Source organism: Rhinopithecus roxellana, chromosome 4, assembly GCF_007565055.1.
Source record: "Rhinopithecus roxellana isolate Shanxi Qingling chromosome 4, ASM756505v1, whole genome shotgun sequence".
Classification (NCBI taxonomy): Eukaryota; Metazoa; Chordata; class Mammalia; order Primates; family Cercopithecidae; genus Rhinopithecus; species Rhinopithecus roxellana.
The window spans coordinates 60,778,561-60,802,395 of record NC_044552.1 but is presented as its reverse complement, the minus strand read 5'-3'; the positions used below and the strand labels follow the sequence as shown (position 1 = coordinate 60,802,395).

The 23,835-nt window shown below is 41.8% G+C and overlaps 1 long non-coding RNA gene across 1 annotated transcript in view; it reads right to left on the bottom strand.

Annotated features, from left to right (window-relative positions):
• LOC115897003 overlaps window positions 1-23,835 on the bottom strand; it is a 247,107-nt gene that overhangs the window by 199,463 nt on the left and 23,809 nt on the right. Inside the window, exon 2 of the long non-coding RNA XR_004056969.1 lies at window positions 18,671-18,804. This is a non-coding gene — a long non-coding RNA (uncharacterized LOC115897003). The remainder of the gene's footprint in view (window positions 1-18,670; window positions 18,805-23,835) is intronic.

Below are 23,835 nucleotides of genomic sequence, written 5' to 3'. Positions count from 1 at the left end.
GTATTAAGCAAAGAGCTCCCGCACTATACCACTGGCGTGTCAGGACTGATGTGCATGGATGGAAAATGACACCTGGAGAGTTGCTCACTTCACCTAACATACAATTCTAAATAAAATGTTTCACTCTTCTGTGAGGTCTTTGATTATCACTAGCGAAATCTCTACAAATACAGAAACATGAACTGCTGCTGTCTGGTTAGGCCTGTCTTTCAGGGGCTGAAAAGTTGCTCTGGAAGTGGGGGCTTTCCTGACTTTGCCCTAAAGGTTTCTCAGACTGCTCTATAATAAAGATGATTGAAAAGCATATTATGTCAACAGATACTTCTTTGGAAGGAGGAAAACAGGAGGACAATACCTCATCCATCAGAAAGAGCCAGACATACCTATAGGGTATGCAAAGCAAGTCAAAAAAAACTTCTTTTTTGGGGGGGGGGGGGTAGATGGGGGGAATTTGAGACAGGGTCTTGCTGTGTGGCCCAGGCTGGACGGCAGTGGCATAATCACAGCTCACAGTAGGCTCAAGAGATCCTTCCACCTCAGCCTCCTAGTAGCTGAGACTATAGGTATGTGCTACCACATCTAACTTTTTTATTTTTTTTTTATTTTTGTAGAGGCAGGGTTTGACCATATTGCCCAGGCTGGTCTCAGACTCCTGAGTTCAAGCAGTCTTCCAGAGTCAGCCTCCCAAAGGGCTAGGATTACAGGCATGAGCCACTGTACACCCAGTCTATATTATGCTTTGAAAAGGAAAAATAATTTAGTGTACATCTACTGAGAAAAGAAAAAAAAAATGTGCCAGCAACACCCAAGATGATGTCATATCAGCAGCTAGTTTCAGGTCAAATACAGTACAACAGGAAGCTTGGGACTGAAGACAAGCAGCACCCAGCCCACTGGACCCGCCCCTAAATCAATCGCCAGACTTGCTCCCAACCTACACTTTCCACCGTGGATAGTGACAAGAACACTTTCCACCGTGGATAGTGACAAGAACACTTTCCACTGTGGATAGTGAGACAGTAATTTGTACATCCAATTCTGCTATTTCAAAAGCTAGGTTGTGTATATACATGGAAATATCCGGTCTGTCAAGTATTCTATAGCTGAGAGGGTTCCATAAAATATCATCTAAGCACTTTCAAAATACAAAAAGTTAAATTCTTTTTAGCCACTCCATTTCTATCACTGCAGTCTCCAACCCTGCCAGGCTATGAAAACTGAGGCCAGTAATGACTTTACTCTGTCAGAACATTGAGTTGCAATCAAGGCAAGGATAATCAATTGCAAACAGAAGAAATCCATTAGAATCTAACACTGAAAAATTGGGGAATTGGGAATATTTGTTTTTAATGCTTACTCTTGGCTGAACCAATTAATACCTATGTCTATCCACAAAGCTCTTGTATAAGTTGTTGGGTGGAGGGAGGAAAATCACCATCACCATCATCACTACTGCCATTCATCATCACCACTGCCATCACCTCCATCACCACCACCATCACTGCCACTATCACCATCATTACCACCACAACTCCACCGCAACAAAAAGTATGCATTTCTGGCTGGGTGCGGTGGCTCATGCCTGTAATCCCAGCACTTTGGGAGGCTGAGGCGAGTGGATCACGAGGTCAGGAGATCAAGCCCATCCTGACTAATACGGTGAAACCCCGTCTCTACTAAAAATACAAAAAATTAGCCAGGCATGGTGGCAGGTGCCTTGTAGTCCCAGCTACTAGAAAGGCTGAGACAGGAGAATCCTTTGAACCCGGGAGGCGGAGCTTGCAGTGAGCCGAGATCATGCCACTGCACTCCAGCCTGGACAACAGAGCGAGACTCCGTTTCAAAACAAACAAACAAACAAACAAAAAGTATGCATTTCTGCCCTCCAAAAGGCCACAAAAGCTTCCTTTCTTAGGAAATTGTACTGCTATATTTGCTGTTTTTCCTTTGCCCTCCTAAAGCTATCACCACATAATAAGCATCCTTTCAATAAAAGAAGAATAGAAAGAGATCAAGATTGTTCAAGGATTCTAGGGCCCTGATGATAGAAGACAGAGTGAATTTATGACCCAAATGAAGTGTTTTTATCTTTCCATGGGATAAAGATACTGTGACTAGTAGAGTGAGATACTAGAAAGAATGCAGCCTCTCTAACTGACTATCATTTGTAAATTCCCTGCCTGATTTCATAACAAATATCACTTTTCCTTCAGGGCCATTGGGAAAAAAAAAAAAAAAATCCCAGTGATAACAAAGGTGCCATTATTTCTGGTCGCATTTTTCTGTTAATAATCACAGTTATAGTCAACTAATGCCCTGGGTTCTCACATCACTAAATAAATATTACCTGGTGGTAAATATTAGTATCCCTAACTTTGCATTCCAAAAATGTCAAGAAACCTATCGGAAAGGTCAAATCTCAGTAAACAAGGCCAAAGTCAAAAAAAAAAAAAAAAAAAATCCCCTATTTCCATTATTTTCTAGTTTCAACATAAATGTCTGTGTCTATGGCTCTCAATGGAATTTTCTACCAGGCACATAAGTGGTCATAGTGGCCATTATAATCCTAGCCTACTTGACATAATAAATTTGATTAGTAGAAGTTCATAAAAACAGAATCCTGGAAGGGATTCCTGGATCAGAGACTCTTAACCCAAGATTTGTTAATTATAGGAGGGCATGAACATCTTTAAGTTACAGTTTCAAAATTTGTGCACATACACAGTTTTCTCTGGAAAAATCCCAGAGCTTTCCAAAATTCTCTGGGACTCATACTGTTCTCTCCATTTAAGAATCACTGATAGCAAATTAGTCACTCTCAATTCTTACTGTACATCAGAAGAGTCTCTGAGGAACTTTGATTTAAAAACACACTTCCCCACCAGGTGCAGTGGCTCACACCTGTAATCCCAGCACTTTGGGAGGCCAAGGTGGGTGGATCACTAGGTCAGGAGTTCGAGGCCAGCCTGGCCAATATGGTGAAACCCCGTTTCTACTAAAAATACAACAATTAGCCGGGCGTGGTGGCAGGTGCCTGCAGTTCCAGCTACTCAGGAGGCTGAGACAGGAGAATCACTTGAACCTACAAGGCGGAGGTTGCAGTGAGCCCAGATCGTGCCACTGCACTTCAGCCTGGGTCACAGAGCAAAACTCCATCTCAAAAACAAAACAAAACAAAACAAAAAAACAAAAACACACACACTTCCCAAGGCCAAGCCCTAAACTGACTAAATCACAATATTGGTAGACAAAGCTTAAGCACATGAAATTTTCTAAATAACTTTTTTTTAAAGGCTTTCGAGTGATTATTATACACACACAGGGTTAAAAAACACTGTGTAGCTCCAATTGATTAGTCCTTTTATTTTATATAATCACTGAACTTTATCATTGGAAGAAATCCTAGATATTGGAAAACTAGCACACTTCTTTTACAAAAAGAACCAGATCTGTTAATTAACTCGCACAGGATCATACAGCTAATTAGAAAAAGAACCAAAATATTCTGCTTTAAACATATTTTTTAAAACTACATTCAAATTTTTATTTTTAAAAAATCATAAAATAGGGTTTACCAGCCTCTCTACTAAGTCCCCTAAGACTATCTCCTGAATTTCTTCTTTAACAGAAAAAGTTCACCATCTTTTGTAGTTCATATGTAAAAAGTAACCTACATCTGCATAAAATTATTTTAAATATCACAGATGAACCATATTTATAGGGATAAACCATCATGGGTAATAAATTATGATAAACACACAGTGAAGATTGGCTGACCCCTTTATCAACTGAGTGAGAATTCCTGATTATCAAAATTATGGCTCACCACAATTTTTTATACTTTACTTTCTAGCTGTTTTATTTTTAATTATCAAAGCAAAGAATGAGAGCATACTTGCCCCCAGAAAAGAGTGTAAATAGCCAAGGCATCTCATGTCCTTCAGGAAGGTATTTACGTGTCCCAAACCAGGAAGGATAGGCCCCTTTAATGGTAGATCAAATGACATCTTTTTATCCTAACCGAAGACCTTTAAAATCCAATTTGAGTTGAAGAGAAGAAAGAGAAAGAAGGAAGTGACTTTTCCTTTGTTAAATTTCACAATAAATTTATATCCAGACTCAGCAAGTGCTTTTCAGTGGCTTCACAGTAGCTGAGATAATTATAATACTGACCTCTTGATGTATGAGTCCCCATTGAGAGAAGTCAGCTGAATCCCAAGGACAGCATTCCAAGGCTATGAAAAGAATTCTTTCAGGACACACCCTCTGTATGACTTGGTGCAGGCAGGATTTCTCCCTACCCCACTGAAGGAGACAGAGTAGAGGGGAAAGGAGAGGAGCAGGGTTCACTGCATTGACAGGGACCCAGGCAGATAAGTAGTAAAAATAGATAACATTAAAATGCTTACAATATGCCAAGAACCACTCTAAAGATTTTGTATTTACAATCAACGTTTCAGCCCATGGACGGCATATGCCTATGTTCCCTTAAGATTGTAACGGAGCTGAAAATTCCTATTGCCCAGTGACGTCTTGATGATCCTGACCTGTGTAAACCTAAGCTAACGTATGTGTTTGTGTATCAGTTTTTAACTACAACAACAAAAGGTTTAGAAAGTTAAAAAAAAAAATTAGAAATGGAAAAAAGCTTATAGATATAAGGAAAGAAAATGTTGTATAGCTGTACAATGTGTTTGTGTTTTAAGCTAAGTGTTTCTACAGAAGAGATACAAAATTTAAAAGTTTATAAAGTAAAAACACAGTAAGCTAAGGTTAATTTATTATTGAAAAAAAGCACATAAATTTAGTATAGCTTCAGTGTTTCTAAAGTCTACAGTAGTGTAATACCCTAGGCCTTCACAGTCACACACCACTCACTCACTGACTCACCCAGAGCAACTTCCAGTCCTGCAAGCTCCATATGTGCCCTAGACACGTGTACCACTTTTTTGAGACAGAGTCTCACCCTGTCGCCCAGGCTAGAGTGCAATGGCGTGATCTCGGCTCACTGCAACCTCCGCCTCCCGGTTCAAATGATTCTCCTGCCTCAGCTTCCCAAGTAGCTGGGATTACAGGTGCCCAGCACCACGCCCAGGTAATTTTTGTATTTTTAGTAGAGATGAGGTTTCACCATGTTAGCCAGGCTGGTCTTGAACTCCTGTCCTCATGATCCGCCCGCCTCAGCCTCTCAAAGTGCAGGGATTACAGGTGTGAGCCACTGTGCCTGGCCCCACATTTTATCCTTTATGTCATATTTTTACTGTACCTTTTCTATGCTTAGATATGTTGAGATACATACATATCTAGCATTATGTCATAATTGCCTACAATATTTTGTACAGTAACATGCTATAAGGTTTGTAGCCCAAGAGCAATAGGTTGCACCATCTAGCTTAGGTGTGTAGTAGGCTACACCATCTAGGTTTGTGTAAGTATACTTGATGATGTTTGCACAATGAAGAAATTAGCCTGATTTCTCAGAACCTATCCCTGTCGTTAAGTGACTCATGACTGTACCACCTCCTGTGGATTATGAATTCCTGTTTGACCCCTCATAAAGCCTAGGACAATGCCTTAAATAGAGCAGAAACTGAATAAGCATTTTTTTTTTTTTTTTTTTGAGATGGAGTCTCGCTCCATCGCCCAGGCTGGAGTTCAGTGGCGTGATCTCAGCTCACTGCAACCTCCAACTCCCTGGTTCAAGCGGTCCTCCTGTCTTAGCCTCCTGAGTAGCTGGGATTACAGGCACGCACCACCACACCCAGCTAATTTCTGTGTTTTTAGTAGAGACGAGGTTTCACCATGTTGGCCAGGATGTTGTTGATCTCCTGATCTCGTGATCCGCCTGCCTCGGCCTCCCAAAGTGCTGGGATTACAGGGGTGAGCCACCGTGCCCAGCCTGAATAAGCATTTGATTGAAGTGGAAAAGAAAAAATTTTAGAACATTAGTTCCAAAGAGCATAAGGATTTCCTGCAGTTAACAGTACTTCACACAAGCACTGAGTAATGCCGTATTCTAGTTTTGTGATCATTTCTCTTTCTGTATCTTTACCTCTGATGGAGGCAGAGTGCCTAGTCCTTGGCATGGATATATATATATATATATTTGTGGAGCAAATGAGTGAAGAGGACATCACCTTCAAGAAAACTACACATTTTTTATATTTATCCTTTGTGTTTCCTCCTACTAAAGTATTAGTTTCACAAAGACAGGAAGTTGTATCTATTTGTTCACTATTACCTTACTGCATTTGTTATTGAACAAATGAATAAAATGCTAAGTGAGAACACTGTAATCCCAGTACTTTGGAGGCCGAGGTGGGCAAATCACTTGAGGCCAGGAGTTCAAGACCAGCCTGACCAACATAGCAAAATCCTGTCTCTATTAAAAATACAAAAAATTAACCAGGCCTGGTTGCACATGTCTGTAATCCCAGCTACTTGGGAGGCTGAGGCATGAGAATTGTTTGAACCTAGGAGGCAGAGGTGGCAGTTAGCTGAGATTGTGCCACTGCACTCCAGCCTGGGTGACAGAGTGAGAGTCCCTCTCAAACAAAAACAAAAGCTAAGTTAAAACAGAGTTCTGTGCTAGGTCCTAGAGATGGAAGGAGAATAATGCATCATCCTATACAGTAGAAAGTAACTCAATCCCAGCATTGCTAAATGTTGATGTGATTAACGCTGGAAGGATAAAGCTTTTCTGATAGAACTTATTTTCATATATGTGATAGTAACACTACAGAAACACAGTCAGGTCAGGCACAATGGTTCACACCTATAATCCCAGCACTTTGGGAGACCAAGGCAGGCAGATCACGAGGTCAGGAGTTCAAGAACAGCCTGACCAACGTCGTAAAATCCCATCTCTACCAAAAAATATAAAAATTAGCCGGGCATGGTGGCATGTGCCTGCAATCCCAGCTACTCGGGAGGCTGAGGCAGGAGAATCACGTGAGCCCAGGAAACAGAGACTGCAGCAAGCCAAGACCCAGCCACTGCACTCCAGCCTGGGCAACAGAGCAAGATTGTCTCAAAACAACAACAACAACACACAATTGTATGTATTCTTTAGTGAATGCTCTCTGAATCCTGTGATGCCAACATAAGTTGCCAGGAAGAAGGACCCCTTTGCTGTACTGCCCCTTCCCACAGAGCGAGGACCAAAGTCAGTCAAAGTCACGTGCCCATCAGAAACCCAAAGTCCTTTTCTGGATCATGTGCCAAGCACTAGGGCCCAGCGCTCCCTAACCCAACTGCCCACGCTCATTTCTAAGGCCTGTGCAGATGTTTCTTCCACACACTCCAAGGGAGACAATCCTCAATATAGAATTCCGAGGCCCACAGGGTGAAGTGTGAATCCAGTGTGTTTCCGGAATTGGTGGGTTCTTAGTCTCACTGACTTCCAGAATTAAACCCCGGACCCTCAGGGTGAGCGTTACAGTTCTTAAAGATGGGATGTCTGAAACTTGTTCCTTCAGAAGTTCAGATGTGTCTGGAGCTTCTTCCTTCTGGTGGGTTCGTGCTCTCGCTGTAAAGAGTGAAGCTGCAGATCTTCGTGGTGTTACAGATCTTAAAAGTAATGCGTCTGGAGTTCTTCGTTCCTCCCAGTGGGTTCGTGGTCTTGCTGGCTTCAGGAGTGAGGCTGCAGACCTTCACGGTGTTAAAGCTCATAAAAGCAGTGTGGACCTAAACAGTGAGCTATGGACCCAAAAAGCAAGCAGCAGCAAGATTTACTGCAAACCTCTAGAATCCCTGCAAGGCAGCAGGTTGCCGCTGGTGAGGTCGGGCAGCCTGCATTTATTCCCTTGTCTGGCCCCACCCACATTCTGCTGATTGGTCCATTTTACAGAGAGCTGATTGGTCTATTTTACAGAGAACTGATTGGTCCGTTTTGACAGAGTGTTGATGGGGGCGCTTACAATCCTTGAGCAAGACACAGTCACAGAGTGCTAGTCCTCCAAGTCTCCACTAGGTTAGCTAGATACAGAGTGCTGATTGGTGCACATACGATCCTCCAGCTAGATACAAAAGTTCTCCAAGTCCCCATTCAGTTCAGGAGCCCAGCTGGCTTCACCCAGTGGATCCTGCCCCAGGGCTGTAGGCGGAGCTGCCCGCCATTCCCCAGTCGCGCCTGCACTTTTCAGCCCTTGGGTTGTCCATGGGATGGGGCGCCACGGAGCAGGGGACGGCACCCGTCAGGGAGGCTCAGGCCGCGCGGGAGCCCACCGCAGGGGGAGGAGCTCAGACACGGCGGGCTGCAGGTTCTGAGCCCTGCCCTGCCAGGAGGCAGCCAAACCCGGCGAGATTTTGAGTGCAGAGCCGGCAGGCCGGCACTGCTGGGGGACCTGGCACAACCGCCCCAGCTGCTGGCCAGGATGATAAGCCCCTCACTGCCCTGGGCTGGCGGGGCCGGCCGGCCGCTCAGTGTGCGGGGCCCGCCGAGCCCACGTGCGCCCGCGCACGCCGGAACTCACACTGGCCAGCCAGCGCAGCACGCAGCCCCAGTTCCGGCCCGCGCAGCCCGGGTTCCCGCCCGCGCCTCTCTCTCCACACCTCCCGGCAAGCAAAGGGAGGGGGCTCCGGCTTCAGCCAGCCCAGAGAGTGGCTCCTGCGGTGCCGCGGCAGGCCGAAGGGCCCCTCAAGCGCCGCCAGTGGACGCTGAGGCCGAGGAGGCGCCGAGAGTGAGGGGTGCTAGCCCTTTGTCACCTATCACAGTGGACATACAGAACGTGCTGTCCACAAGCGTGACGACTAGATTCCTGCTCCCACTCACACTGCCTGGTCAGGCATGGAAGTTGGCTAAGAATCTGAAAACTCAAAATTCAAACCTGCCCTTCAAGATGGTTATAAAGGTGTATTTGTCAGAACAGAAAAATTTCCAAACATGTTTTGACACTTTTTTGTTTGATTTATAACTTCTAAATATTTACATACAGAGTATGTGGTCCTGCATTCACATTCTAGCCCCGGGCACCACAAATGTTAGGGGCAGGACTGCCCATCGGAGAAACTGAGCCTCAGGGCAGCTGACTTGCCTGAGGGCACAGGGCTAGGAGCTGGAAGAGCTAGAACCCAAACCCAGTTCTTCATAATCCAAGCGTCATTACCTAGGGTGAACCCCTCCCTCACTTTAACCACTTCAGAGCACTTTTGTGTGTGCTTCGCCACCGTGATTACAGAAATCCTGGAGGATCCCAAAAGGTGAGGCCATGGAACCAGGAACAGTCCATCCTCTCTCCCTGCACCCCGTGTTTTCTCCTCAATACCACAGCAGCCAAATGTGATCCTAGGTGATCCTAAGCCCAGATGGTCGCTGTGCAAGTGCACACCTGTACATCCCCGTAGTGTGGAGAGAATCTATGCTAGAAGTAAACATGCAGCGGCACATGCCTCAGGAACCGCACAAGACGAAGCCTGAGGCTTCTGAACACACATCTTTTTACAGCTCTAAACCCAGAAGTGCATTAGTGTTCTTGCAAAACAGGCTGTGCGGCAGTTTTAAAAGCCCAGCTATAATACCTTCATAAGACCTGTACTTACAGGGACCCTTTCATCCAGGAAATTCAAAGTACTTTACAAGCTCAGAGTCATTCATCCAAACACTCCAGGGAAGTATGCAGGTGGCCTAGGTTAGACTCATTGACGAAGAAACTGAGGCAACCTGACAGCCTTAAGTACCAGTCTTTAAAACGGTCTTTGCTTTTTGAAAATGAGTAGCTTTAAACATGCACAAAAAACATGCCACCAATAGAGGAGGAAAAAGAGATCTGCACTATTTTTGTAGATATTAAATTGAATGTAACAAAATTAAATACTATAGTCATAGAAATCTATGCCTTGCTGTAGCTTTCCAAACGAGCCATGAAAATTTATGCTCTGTCCACTAAAAATGGCTTGTTAAATTTGAGATACTATTGCCTTTCAAAATGCAAATTCCATAATCACAAATTTTAAGACAGAAATTTCATTTTTTTCCCCCCAAATGGAATCAGGCTTTTACACCTTTAGCCAGAAAGCACTTAGTAAAGGTGATTAGCATATTCTCTCTAGACTAGATAGAATCAATATCAAGCCAGGGAGATTAGCTTCATTTGATTTTTAGTGGGAGGTAAATGGCCCCGGGGAAGTATGTCTGAGAGGAGTGGAGGAAGAGTCTTTTCATAAATAAGGAAGGTTAGGAGTTCAGGAAGAACAGAACATATAAAGTAGCCATTTTTGTTACCTTAATATAATCCAAATAATGTTTGGACTGAATACATATATTTGAAAGTTACATTCATAGAAATAACCAACATTCAGTGAGTTATCATTTTGTTCTAACCACTGTACTTCCTGCTTATAAATAACCCATTTTATAGGCAAAACAAACAAACAAAAAAGCCTCAGAAAAATTAATAGATCCATCTCAAAACAGTTTACCATGGAGTTAGAAAAATATTCACTCATGTATTCAATAAGGCAACTACAAAGAATCTGAAATATGAAAATATATATAAATTTCTCCCAGGGAGTTCATAATCTAGTACAGAAATAATGCAGGTAAAACAATTTTCCAAAAGGCATGTTCAAGGCACCATGGCAATGCAGTGGCAGCAGAATTAACTGAGGGTCTAGGGCAAGGAATATGAAGGATTTTGCAGACAGGATGTCCATTTCAACAGGCAGATCAAAGGAGAAAGGAATTCTAGACTGATGACAATGGCTTATGTGAATACATGAAGACATAAGAGAACCTAATCTAGGTCTCTGGGGTCATCTGGCATGACTAGAGAGAATGAGGACGCATAAGAACAGGTACTAAAAGTTAATCCTGGGCTGGATAAGTGTGCATAGGTAGGAAATTAGATATTAAGAATTAATTATTCAGCCGGTGCAGTGGCTCACGCCTGTAATCCTAGCACTTTGGGAGGCCCAGGCAGGCGGATCACCTGAGGTTGGGAGTTCGAGACCACCCTGACCAAAATGGAGAAAACCCGTCTCTACTAAAAATACAAAGTTAGCTGGGTGCAGTGGCACATGCCTGTAATCTCAGCTACTCGGGAGGCTGAAAGGGAGAATCGCTTGAACCTGGGAGGTGGAGGTTGCAGTGAGCTGAGATCACACCATTGCAGTTCAGCCTGGGCAACAAGAGCAAAACTCTATCTCAAAAAAAAAAAAAAGAATTAATTACTTTTGCCATTGTGTATATATTATCTGCCCAACAAGCTATGTCTCCTTGATGGGAAAAAATCTCCCCTTGGATTCTAGTAGAACAGTTTATGCCTAAAATGGTTTAATCTAAATCTCTGATTGCTATTAATTCTTCACCACCATCATCAGAGCTAGCACTCAGACAATGGCTACAAGCATCACTATTAGCTCTTTATATATAATAACCTATTTAAATCTTGAAAGAGCCCAGTGAGGTAAATTGTATTACCAGCACCATTCTACAGAGCAGCTGAGGCACAGGAATATGCCTAGAACACACATCTGCCAAATCACACTGTATGGAATTTATGTCCCAAAACACACACAAAACTGAAGTGCAAAATTATGTTACACGAATTTTCTGCCTCCTTAATTATCAATTATCTTCCCTCCCATCCCACACACTCCCATCGTCATAAGCACATGTCATGGACTTGCCAGGAGATGACTAGTAAGCTCACCAACACTGCTTCTGAGCCATCACACAGTATCTGCCACTTTTTAATCCTCTCCTGTTCGGTCCCATCCAGTGATACCTGCCAATGAGAACCAGTGTCAAAAGTGCTAATGGTCAAGATATTAATTTAGCTGCTGAGCTCCCAATGATGTCACTTCCCAAGGCTGCACAAGCCACTTTCTCTGCTACTGCCAACCCTATCCCTGATGTAGTTACTGATGCCGCTTAACATACTCAATGTGGCACACAGATTTTGGTAAATCAGTCATCTGGAGATTTTGCTTTCACTTTTAACAGCCCAGTCTCCCTATGTTTCCAACATGATTCTGTTCCATTGGAAAGTAATCCAAGTGATTGGCAGCATGCTTCCCTTGGAATCCTCTTTCCATCTATTAACACATTTTTCAACTTTGGTTTACATAAACATCCCTCCATTCGATTGTGAGCTCCTTTGGGCAAGCCTTAAAGAGGTACATAAACTTTCATAAACTCAAATTGCTAGTAGGCATTCAGCTTGTTGAATGAATAAGTCAAGCATTAATATTCTAACTCCACTGTAAGCTCTTTGAGACTGTACGAGCTTCTATTCACTTTTCTGTTTCTCAGTTTCTTTTGTTGTTGTTGTTTTTTTTTTTTTTTTTTTTTTTTTTTTGAGACGGAGTCTCGCTCTGTTGCCCAGGCTGGAGGGCAGTGGTGCGATCTCGGCTCACTGCAAGCTCCGCTCCCTGGGTTCAAGCCATTCTCCTGCCTCAGCCTCCCGAGTAGCTGGGACTACAGGCGCCCACCACCACACCCGGCTAATTTTTTTATTTTTAGTAGAGACGGGGTTTCACCGTGTTAGCCAGGATGGTCTCGATCTCCTGACCTCGTGACCCGCCTGCCTTAGCCTCCCAAAGTGCTGGGATTACAAGCGTGAACCACCACGCCCAGCCTGTTTCTCAGTTTCTTGTTTGTAAAATGAATTAATAAGAGCATGAGCTTCAAAGGGTTTCTGTGAAGATCTGTAAAGCAGTTAAAATGGTACATGGCCTACAATAAGCATCTAATAAATGTTAGTCATCATCTATATCTATATATTTAACAGCTACTTATTGTTTTGTATAAGATGTGAACAAAAGTTCTCTGAAAAGGAATTTGGAGGAAAGAGACTTTATTTCAGTGAACTGGAGAAATTTGCTTTGGTTTAAAAGGAAGGTGCATTCCAGAGAACAGAAAGAGGATTTGGGTTTTATAGCAAATGTTCCCATCCAGGTTTCCAATCGGGTCTGTTAATTCAAAGATCTGAAACTTGTTTAGTTTCTATTGGTTGACACAAGTGAGTGCTGTTGATTGGTTGATACAGCTGAGTCCTGATTGGTCAATATAGCTGAGCTTTGATTAGTTGGTTCAGATGAGCTCTCAAAGTCCCAAAGTTAAAAAGATGTGGGGTTTTCCAGGGTTTGGGGGAACTCAGAGTATGTGTGGGGCCTCAAGTCAGCAAATGGCTGCTTGACTCTATGTTAAATCTAGGCCCACTTAGCCACTTGGGATCCATCTTGAAAAATTGGCTTTTTCAGGTTCTCGTTTTTTCACAAACATAACCAATGTCTATTTGTGCTTTGGATATTTCTGTCCAATTCAACTGTCTTCCTATAGAATGAGGACTTTCCCAGAGGTACTTCAGACAGTCATGAAAACAAACTCCTGGAGACGAAAACACCAGACCTCCAGACGTGTCCAGACTGATCTGAATTCAAGAGTATGAGTGAGCAAAGATAAGGCTAAAGGCATAATACCAGGTACAACCAAAGGCACATTTTCCACGTGAACTTAAAACGATCAACTTAAAAAGACATGCCTATGGCCATGGATGGGCTATGCTTCTGGGTGGCAATGCACAGCATACAACGGACCCAAGTGCCATTCCTACCTACCTGATAAATGCCTGTCAAGAATCATGGCAGTGGGCTGCTCTGCATTTTGGTTGACACACCAACATAAATCCAACTAATATTAGACTGTGTGACCTCACCCTAGGACCTGAGCCTGAGGTTTCACTTGAGATCTCAGAAGTTATCAGATCTGGAAAGTGTTTCAGTTGCTTTCTCTTTTAGTCCATTTTAAGCAAAACAAAAGGCAGCACGGACCCAAAGAGGCAGGAAGGTAAAACCAGAAATTGTCTATACTCCATTACCCCAAATTACCTGATGATGAATAAATATTCATTGTTCCATGGTTTCCATAAAAAGTAAACACCTATTTAAAAAGACCTGATCTTCATCATGCCTTTAATCTCTTCCTTTTCGCTTATATCAGAGAGAGAATATTCATGCTTCCTGACTAAAAGATATGCCTCTAATACAACCTTAGACAAACTCTGACCCAAACCCTGATTCGATGTTCTTTTTTTTTTTTAATTGAGACAGAGTCTCACTCTGTCGCCCAGGCTGGAGTGCAGTGGCTCAATCTCGGCTCACCACGATCTCTGCCTCCCAAGTTCAAGCGATTCTCCTGCCTCGGCCTCCCAACTAGCTGAGTTTACAGGCATGTGCCATCACACCCAGCTAATTTTTTTATTTTTAGTAGAGACAGGGGTTTTGCCATGTTAGCCGGGCTGGTCTCAAACTCTTGACCTCAGGTGATCCGCCCACCTCAGCCTCCCAAAGTGCTGGGATTACAGGCACCACCCACCCGGCCATTATACTCTTTTGCTTTCTTTCTTTTTTTTTTTTTTTTTTTTTTTTTTTTGAGACGGAGTCTCGCTCTGTCGCCCAGGCTGGAGTGCAGTGGCCGGATCTCAGGTCACTGCAAGCTCCGCCTCCCGGGTTTACGCCATTCTCCTGCCTCAGCCTCCCGAGTAGCTGAGACTACAGGCGCCCGCCACCTCGCCCGGCTAGTTTTTTGTATTTTTTTAGTAGAGACGGGGTTTCACCGTGTTAGCCAGGATGGTCTCGATCTCCTGACCTCGTGATGCGCCCGTCTCGGCCTCCCAAAGTGCTGGGATTACAGGCTTGAGCCACCGCGCCCGGCCTACTCTTTTGCTTTCACTCCTCGGTCAGTCCACTGCAATCCCTTAACCAAGACTCAGCCCGGAACATACCACTGCACTCCTCCAAGTATGCCTTAGTGGAAAAGCTGAAATTACACTGACGTTAGAGGTGCCGTCCTGATATTTGTTGGCTGAATGATCTCAGATGAATTTCTTCACCTCTCCAGGCCTCAGTTTCTACATCTGTAAAAGGAAGTTGATCTCTGCAGCCTCCTTACCACCCAAATTCTCACAAGGTCATTAGCCCATAGGTTTCCAGGTGCGCAGTGAAGCACAGAATGCTGAGAATGCACACCCCACTCTTAACATATGGATGAAGAAGTTCTAAGGAAGCACATGTGTTGGATGGAGGGGAAGCTGCGTGGGTAAAAAATACCAAGACAACTGAATATGGGAGAAAAACACTTCTCTCATCCCCAACTGAAATTGAAAATTGTTTGAATGTGTGCAAGCACAAAGAATAGCTGTCAGGGAGCCCAGTGGTGTGAAGAAAACCTGAAATCATCCCTCTCTATCAGTATAGAGTATCTTTGTATCCTTGTATCTGCTGTAACTGGAAATGGAGAATTAGGCAGATGGAGTGTTTTTAAGGGATTGGACAATTTATTAGGTGCTATAAAACATAGGCAATCAATAAATAATATTTCAATTGATTTCAACATCTTTCCACTGGCTCTCTTTAGGAAATTTCAAGCTGACGCCAAAATGTTCCACTCTGCTCTCTGCTGCTCATTTAGTGAATTCCCAAGTGTCAATACACAAATTTAGAAGCTCAGAATAGCGGAGGCCACCAATATGGCTGTGCAGCATTGAAGAATTTAATCACTTAATGTTTCAGGATCTACCCGTCAAACATTGACAGCTCACAATCAATCTAAGAAGTTACTTTGTAAAACTGACTCTTTTTCTCCCTTGATTTTGAGACCTAGAAGTCTGTATTGCTTCACTTTCCTGGAAAATTTCGAGATTCACACTTCACTTTCAACTTTGTGGATTGAGCTTTGTCTCTTAAAGGCAATAGTGAATGGTTTTGTACTGGCTATTAAGTCTGCTTTTAAGAGTAGTTTAGGAATTCTTGGCAAAGAGGCATCTGTTATTTCCATCATGTTATTTTATTTTCAATTTTTCCTTTTTCCCTTCCATTTTAAATCCCCCCTCGGTGGTGTGCCTAAGTGCTCAGGTAATACACATACAAATGTTTCAACAGACAGATGGGTAAGTACATCTCATGGTGCCCGTACTTCTTAGTGAAAAAAGTACCCAAAACAGAGTGCAGTAATTCCATCCCCTCAAGTGCTATAATAATCCCTGCAGATGGTAGTTCTGCAACTAAAACTGCAGCACAATGGATATATAAATTAGGGCTACCAATAATGCTTGACAATACAATGAAGTAAGTATTCTAATATTCCCATTTCTACTACACACATTACATAAAACTAGAAAAATTACTTTTAAGACAAGTAGTGAAATAAAACTTGCTAAAACGTTTTTGCAAAGTCAGTGCTACATTCTCATCTTTTTCCATACGCGATTTTCATGTAACTGAGTGTATACTCCAAACAGAAAATTTTCTTAAGCTGTAGATCTCATCAGCTTTGTAGGTCAGTCTCTAGGAGCACAGGATACCTGAAAGCTGGTTAATGAATAATATTTCAGAAATCTTTACTAACATGCTAATCACAATTGGATAGCTCTCATTTAATTCTTAAAAAAAAAAAGAAAACATAAGTATTATTATTATCCTCATCTTCTAGCTGAGGAAATTAAAGCTGAAACAGGTTAAATAATTCAGTTAAGGTCACATCACTAGTGGCAACAGAACTGGGATCTAAACCTGGGAATTCGGCTCCCAAGCACTTAGCTACTATACAATATTACCCTGGTAGTAGTACTAGAGTCCTTAATTTCATAGGGGTAGGGAAGGAGACTCATATCCGCCTTAGAAAACATCTCATTATAATGCCAGACTAACACAGATCCAGTCCAGTGAGATTTGCCTACAGAAATACTAAACTTAATAGATTCCTTTGCCTATGGGAGATACTTCCTGCACAAAGTCCAGAAGCAAGGCCAGGACCCCTGTGAATTACGAGGATCAGTGGGAGCCCGTGGCTGTCTGCCTACTTGTTCACCTGCTTTTAGTTATCCGGAGATATTGTGTCTCCTGAACTGTGCACATATGAAAAAATGTCAAAGTCATCAATATTTACCTCTCATGGACCCAAAGGTCCCATTAAAAGGGTACCAGTTATTTATGGGAATGTTTTAGTCACCTGGCATAAATGGGAGAGGAGGAAGAGCTTGGAACTATTCACATTTTATTGTAATCTCTAAGAAGTCTACTGCCACCACCAAAGTCAAAGCTGAAATTAATATTTGTAACATAAAAACATCATGGGTGCTACTCAGTTTTCATGAATCTAATGTCACCAACAATAACAAGACGGAAGATCCCATCACATTCGGCGCAACAGGAAAGCTCTGCACAGCATGCAATTCCGAAGTGATGATGATACACTAAATGCCAGATATAGCATTCAGATTCTTGTTCTTTTTTTACTTTTTCAAGTATGAAATTCTTGTTCTTTGTTACTTTTTTTAAGTATGAACACAGGCTAGTCGTTTTGTGTACATTCCACCCCACCCTAAAAATGTTGCTGTATTTATCATTACACTTTTTTTTTTGAGACAGTGTCTCACTTTGTCACCCAGACTGGAGTGCAATCTTGGCTCACTGCAGCCTCGACCTCCCAAGCTCAAGTGATCCTCCCACTTCACCCTACAGAGAACCTGGAACCACAGGCACGCATCACCACATCCAACTAATTTTTTATTATTTGCAGAGGCGAGGTCTCGTTAGGCTGCGCAGGCTGGTCTCAAACTCCTGGGCTCAAGTGATCCACCTGCCTCAGCATCCCAGAGTGCTAGGATTACAAGTGTGAGACACCGCCGCACCCAGCCAACACTCCTAGTTCTTTTTTTTTTTTTTTTTTTTTTGAGACAGAGTCTTGCTGTGTCACCCAGACTGGAGTGCGGTGGTGCAATCTCAGCTCACCGCAACTTCTGCCTCCAGGGTTCAAGTGATTCTCCTGCTTCAGCCTTCCAAGTAAGTGGGACTACAGGTGCACACCACCACACCTGACTAATTTTTGCATTTTTGGTAAAGACAGGGTTTCACCATGTTGGCCAGGATGGTCTCGATCTCTTGACCTCTTGATCCACCCACCTCGGCCATCCAAAGTGCTGGGATTATAGGCGTTGAGACACTGCCCCCAGCCCACTCCCAATTCTTGATAATTCTTTAACCTTGTAAAAAGAAACTGATTTCTACAAAGAGGCCACTAAGTTTCTCTGATGTCTCGATATAAAAATATCAACAGCAGAAAGCATGGAGGAAAGATGTATAAAATTTAGCAGGGTGTCTACATGATGTAACCAGGACTGACATCACTAACATTTTTAATGACAATCTCCGCTGGGTGTGGTGGCTCACATTTGCCAGGCATGGTGTCTCACTCCTGTAATCCCAGCACTTTGGGAGGCTGAGGTGGGTGGATCACCTGAAGTCAGGAGTTCAAGACAAGCCTGGCCAACATAGTAAAACCCCATCTCTACTAAAAATACAAAAATTAGCCAGGCATGGTGGCGGGCGCCTATAATCCCACCTACTTGGGAAGCTGAGGCAGGAGAATTGGTTGAACCCAGGGAGTGGGGTGGCAGAGGTTGCAGTGAGCCGAGATCGTACCACTGCACTCCAGCCCGGGTAACAACAGCGAAACTCCGTCTCAAACAAAAAAAGAAAATCTCCATGGGGGGAAAAAAAAAAAACAGGACAACTCTGAAGACTCTCCTGCTTGCAATTAAGACGTATACCCAGAAAGTAGCAAAAGTTGTATTCTTCCAGTTGAAATCTTCTTAATTTCATCTTCCTGTTTTGATTACTGGTCTCCTGAAAACGGACCTGTGGTATTACAAATTATCCCATTACTCACTCCTCTCAGGTAACTCTGCTGGAAAGGGAAAGAAGTAAATCTTGGAGTCCTGCACTTCCATCCGTTAATCATATACATGCATGCCCTCAAAAGCAGTACATCACCGTCTTTCACTGTATTGCCATGATTCACACCTGAAACAGAGCAAAAAAGACAGGTACTCAGAAATGCCATGCCCAGAAAAAAGGTATCTTAATACACTAAAAACAACAATACTTAGGCACACCGGTATTGCTTCTTCTCAAAAAGACATCACACCAGCAAGCACAATTTATCATTCTAATTAAGGGTCATCAGCCGTGCTAAAGGCAAATTTTATAGACCAAAGCTTTCCAAACAGAACATTTTAGGACTCAGTACCCTTTCCAAGCTCTATTAAAACCAAACATCTATATCATGTTAACCCACTTGGGCAGCACGACTTTAATTAGTAAAATTAGCCCTGTTGTTTGGCCAACTTTCCTCTCATAAACTCTACAAGGCAGAAACATGGCCAATCATATGTTTTAAGATGCTACCTAATTATATAAAAGCACTCATCAAACTTCACATAGAAGTTTAAAAATCAAAACATATCATTAATCTGGAAGAAAAAAATATTTGAGGTTACCTCATTTTTTAAGATTATGTGCTCATTTACTACATGAGGAAAAAGGGTTTCTGATAGTCAACCGCCTTCTTTTAATTTAATTACCAGAAAATGCAAACTGTTTTCAGGTTTACCTGAATGTTATCAGTTTGAGTGGATTTTCCTATTCAATACACAACTGCCCTGCTTCCACTGGTCTTGTTAAGAAGAGGCAGTAACAGAAGTGCACACTCGGTATTTTTAAGCACATTTAAAATCTCTCTAGCTGGGGAGATAAGAACACCTCCCTCTTGCCAAGCAAATACCAACAGCCAACAGAACAAGGCCAAATGATAGAAAACACCTCCTGCAGATTTTACTCAACTTTTTCGTTGAGCTTGCACCATCATTATCAGCTGCCCTTCACAACTGCCAGCCTGTTCCATTAAACTTGCTATCAACTCAATATCAGCAGGATAACAGTACGATGGTCTCCCAGCTCCTAGATTTGGGAGACTGCTGAGTGGATGCTAATGAAGTCTCTGCTTGCAAGATGTATTTTTTTATATTTGATTCCCTGACCTTAATTTTTACATCATTCAAAAATCTGGAACTAAAGCTCACATTGGGTACAGAAATGACATTTCTTCAGCAAGAACCAGACCTGGCTGACAGTCTGTTTCTTTAACTGCCTTTCAGCAAAATGGCCGACTCAAGGATTAGGCTCTGAAATGGCTGAGAACAGGGATTTGTAAGACAAAGAATGACACATATTTCTGACAGCTGTGAATATATACATAGAAGAGAAGTATCTTTTAAATAAAAGCCATTGTGGTACACTTAAATGGAATAATGTAATTGAAAATAGATTTAAAAAACAAAAGAATGAACTCAATGCTACCACATTTTTAAGGATGTTTTTATTTTTTATTTTTTTATTGATTTTAAAGGGCTTTGTAATAAGATTATAGGCCCTACATTGCAGTACCAAAAGCTCTTTGACTGCATATAAATGACTGTGGTCTGCTCAACTTTCAACACAGGATTTTCTTACCCAGACTCCATCACCACCATATTTTTTAAAAGGCATCTCCTTTGAATTTTGGGTTGTGCCGTGGAAACCTACAACTCATAATGCCTTCGCCTAAATGTACAGGCACACACAAAAATTATTCTTTTTCCCCAATAAGCCTCTGCTAATTGATATCTGCCATTCATATTAAAGTACATGGATATAATATGTTCCTAATAAAAGGAATACACCTTGATGCACATTCCGCCACAGAACATGAGGCCCTGAGGTTACTTCAACCTTACCAGTGCCATGAATTACTTTTTGGATGACAGATTTTTTTTTTAATCCCATGTGTTGTTTTAGCTCCAACTTTAAAACTGTGCAAATGGAAGGAAAACTATCTTAGTAAACATTCCCCTATCATCAGGTTTAAGAGAATTTTATTTCTAGTTTTAAGGAACAATGTAAAATAAACCACAGATGCTGGTACCAGACAGATATGAAGTGTCCAAAGATTAACCCACAGTGACCTGTCTCTGCATTGTGTTTCAGGGTCACTTAAATACGAATACGGGGATGATGCCTTAAATACGAATACGGGGATGACGCCTTAAATACGAATACGGGGATGATGCTAAAAACGTAGATGCAGACAGCTGCATATCAGGACTTTTAGAATGATCTTTGGGAAATCTAAAAGTCTTATGCTATCCTAAAACAGCAAATACTGACATCCACTTTTTGTCTTTTTTTTTTTTTAAGTGTAATACCAGTAAACCACATTCAAGGTCAGAAAAAGTCTACTTGGCCACCTGAATAACTCTGCCATATTTGGTATTCAAAATTAAAAAGTGGAGACTTAAAAGTGGTAGTTACATGCTGGATTTCTTTGAAAACTTAAAATTGGAGCAGGAAAAAAACAAAATAAGGGCAACTCATTTAATGGCATTTGGTCAGCTCACTTGTTAAATATACACCGATTTATATACACAGTCAAAAAATAGCACAAGTTAACAGAATGACTAATGTTGCAATAAGACACCTTTATTGAGTCATTATGTATATAAGAAACAGTCCCAAAATTGTGGAGCCTGCCTCAAGTAGGCTGAGGTAACTGAGTATTGGTAAAATAGTGAAATACATGAAGAGACATGCATATAGAGAGAAATGCAGTCAGCAAAATGTCACTAAATTATACCCTTAAATCTGTCTTGCCTTTAAAATGCATCCCCATCAGACAGGCATTCACCCACTCCAGAGAACACAACCCACTCCAGAGAACACAACCAGAAAGGGAGCTTCAAGTCTGCAACCCAAATGACAGCCCAGGAGTTTGTGGGTTTTATAAATGGTGGTTCGAGATTTAGGTTTTGTTTCTCCGTATAAGTAAAGTACCCATGGAAATGTTGTCCTGACACTACAGAATCACAGAAAAAAGGATTTATAGACTGAGTGGTTTACCAATTTCTTTTGATCAAAAGCAGTTAGAGGAGCAACTAGGTCAGATGCCCCTCCTACCTGCCACTTGATTATCTGTAGGGAAACATAAAGCTGGTTTTATTGATTTACCAGGAAATGTTTCTCATATCAAGTTCAGCACTGAATAGTGACCCATAGATATTCAATTTCAATTAGAAAGTAACAGTCCCCCAAAACATAAAACCATTATTTCCAATGCCACAATTTTAAGGGGGAAATTTGGGGGAGAAGAATAAGAGAAAAATCGTACAGATACAAAAAGGATTGATGTTATCAGGGAGCAGAGGAGGAACTGATTTTCATTACCCTAAGGGTATTGCTTACTAAGCTCAGACTATAAAACTAGCGTAGCTCTAGGAGTTTTGTGTTCCAGGTACCAATATGAGTTTACCAGTCAAAGGCAGCCTCTTCTGAAAATTATCATGGTTTACTGATGAGTATTTGTATCAATGTCTTAGGGAGATACAGATAGAGACGTGTGTGTGTGTGTGTGTGTGTGTGTGTGTGTGTGTGTGTGTAATTTATGTTATAATGTGTGTGTGTGTAATTTATATGTTATAATGTGTGTGTGTGTGTGTGATATTTAAGCTCACCACTGATGTTGTAAATGACTCAAGAATTATATATGGAAAGCATAAATATGTTTCTATATCTCTGTTTAGCTGGCTAAGAAGAAGCTCTTAGAGCTGAAAAGTTCTAAGAGGCAACTTGTTATACCAGAGCCCTAAATCTGTAAATCTTACAGCTGACATTTCCCAAACGGGGCAATAAAAGATTAGAGGATAAGGAGGGGCACTTCTATTCTTAAGGACATAACTGGCAGCTGCTGGGCTTATTTGGAATCCTTGGCTCATGAAAACTTGTTTATGCATTTGGTGTATTCATATACTTTGCCTATTTGCTAGGCTTAACACCAATAAGATGGCTGAACATTTGCTGTTGTCCATTTGTTGACTCATAACAACTCAAGGTTTAAATGCCACATAAAAAAAACCTGACCAGCTGGGAGGAGGCGTCAAGGACTTGATGAAATAGAACAAAGTCTCATCTTCATTTTTCTCTGGAAAAAGCTGAAAATAAAATATTGTCTAATAATTCTAAGAGCCCTTTTATTTATTCTCTCATTACAAAAACTAGCATATACTCCTGGCATGTGTCAATAGATGGTCACAACTGGTACTCAAAAATCAGGTGCTTTAGGTAAAGGGGCCAATATTGAATCTCAAGTTAAATTAAGCTGCTGTTTTGTATACATTTTTTTTTTTTTTTTTTTTTTTTTTTTTGAGATGGAGTCTCGCTCTGTCTCCCGGGCTGGAGTGCAGTGGCCGGATCTCAGCTCACTGCAAGCTCCGCCTCCCGGGTTTATGCCATTCTCCTGCCTCAGCCTCCCGAGTAGCTGGGACTACAGGTGCTCACCACCTCGCCCGGCTCGTTTTTTTTTTTTTTTTTTTGTATTTTTTTAGTAGAGACGGGGTTTCACCGTGTTAGCCAGGAGGGTCTCGATCTCCTGACCTCGTGATCCGCCCGTCTCGGCCTCCCAAAGTGCTGGGATTACAGGCTTGAGCCACCGCGCCTGGCCTTGTATACATTTTTGTGATGAGCTTGATATGCTTCTAGATGGTAAATACAATCTCTGAAAACAAAAAACACATAGTCAAAATAAAAGCCTTAAATTACTGAAGGCCAGAAACACCATGAGAAACAGTTTTAGTTTTATCTTCAACTTTCTTTAGTATTATCTTCAAGCATAATAATTAACTAAATAAGACTTCATGTATTTACTAGGAAAATGCCTCAATCTGGTACACTTCATATAGGGACAGAAAAGTCTAAGTGATTCTAATCAAAATGTTTTCAAACCTCTCTTATTTTATGATCAATAGGAAAATAACAATTACATATCTTCCACAGTTGTCATACAAATATTAAATAAATGTCTTAATTACCTCTTTACCTCATCTATATTCTCAGAGATGCACAAGTATTCGGCCAAAAGAGAGTAATAGACTTTACAAATTAATCAATTAATTTGAATTGTTCCTTCTAAAAGACATTTTGCTTTTATCTTGCCATACAAAAGACTATCATTTCTTAAACCATTAC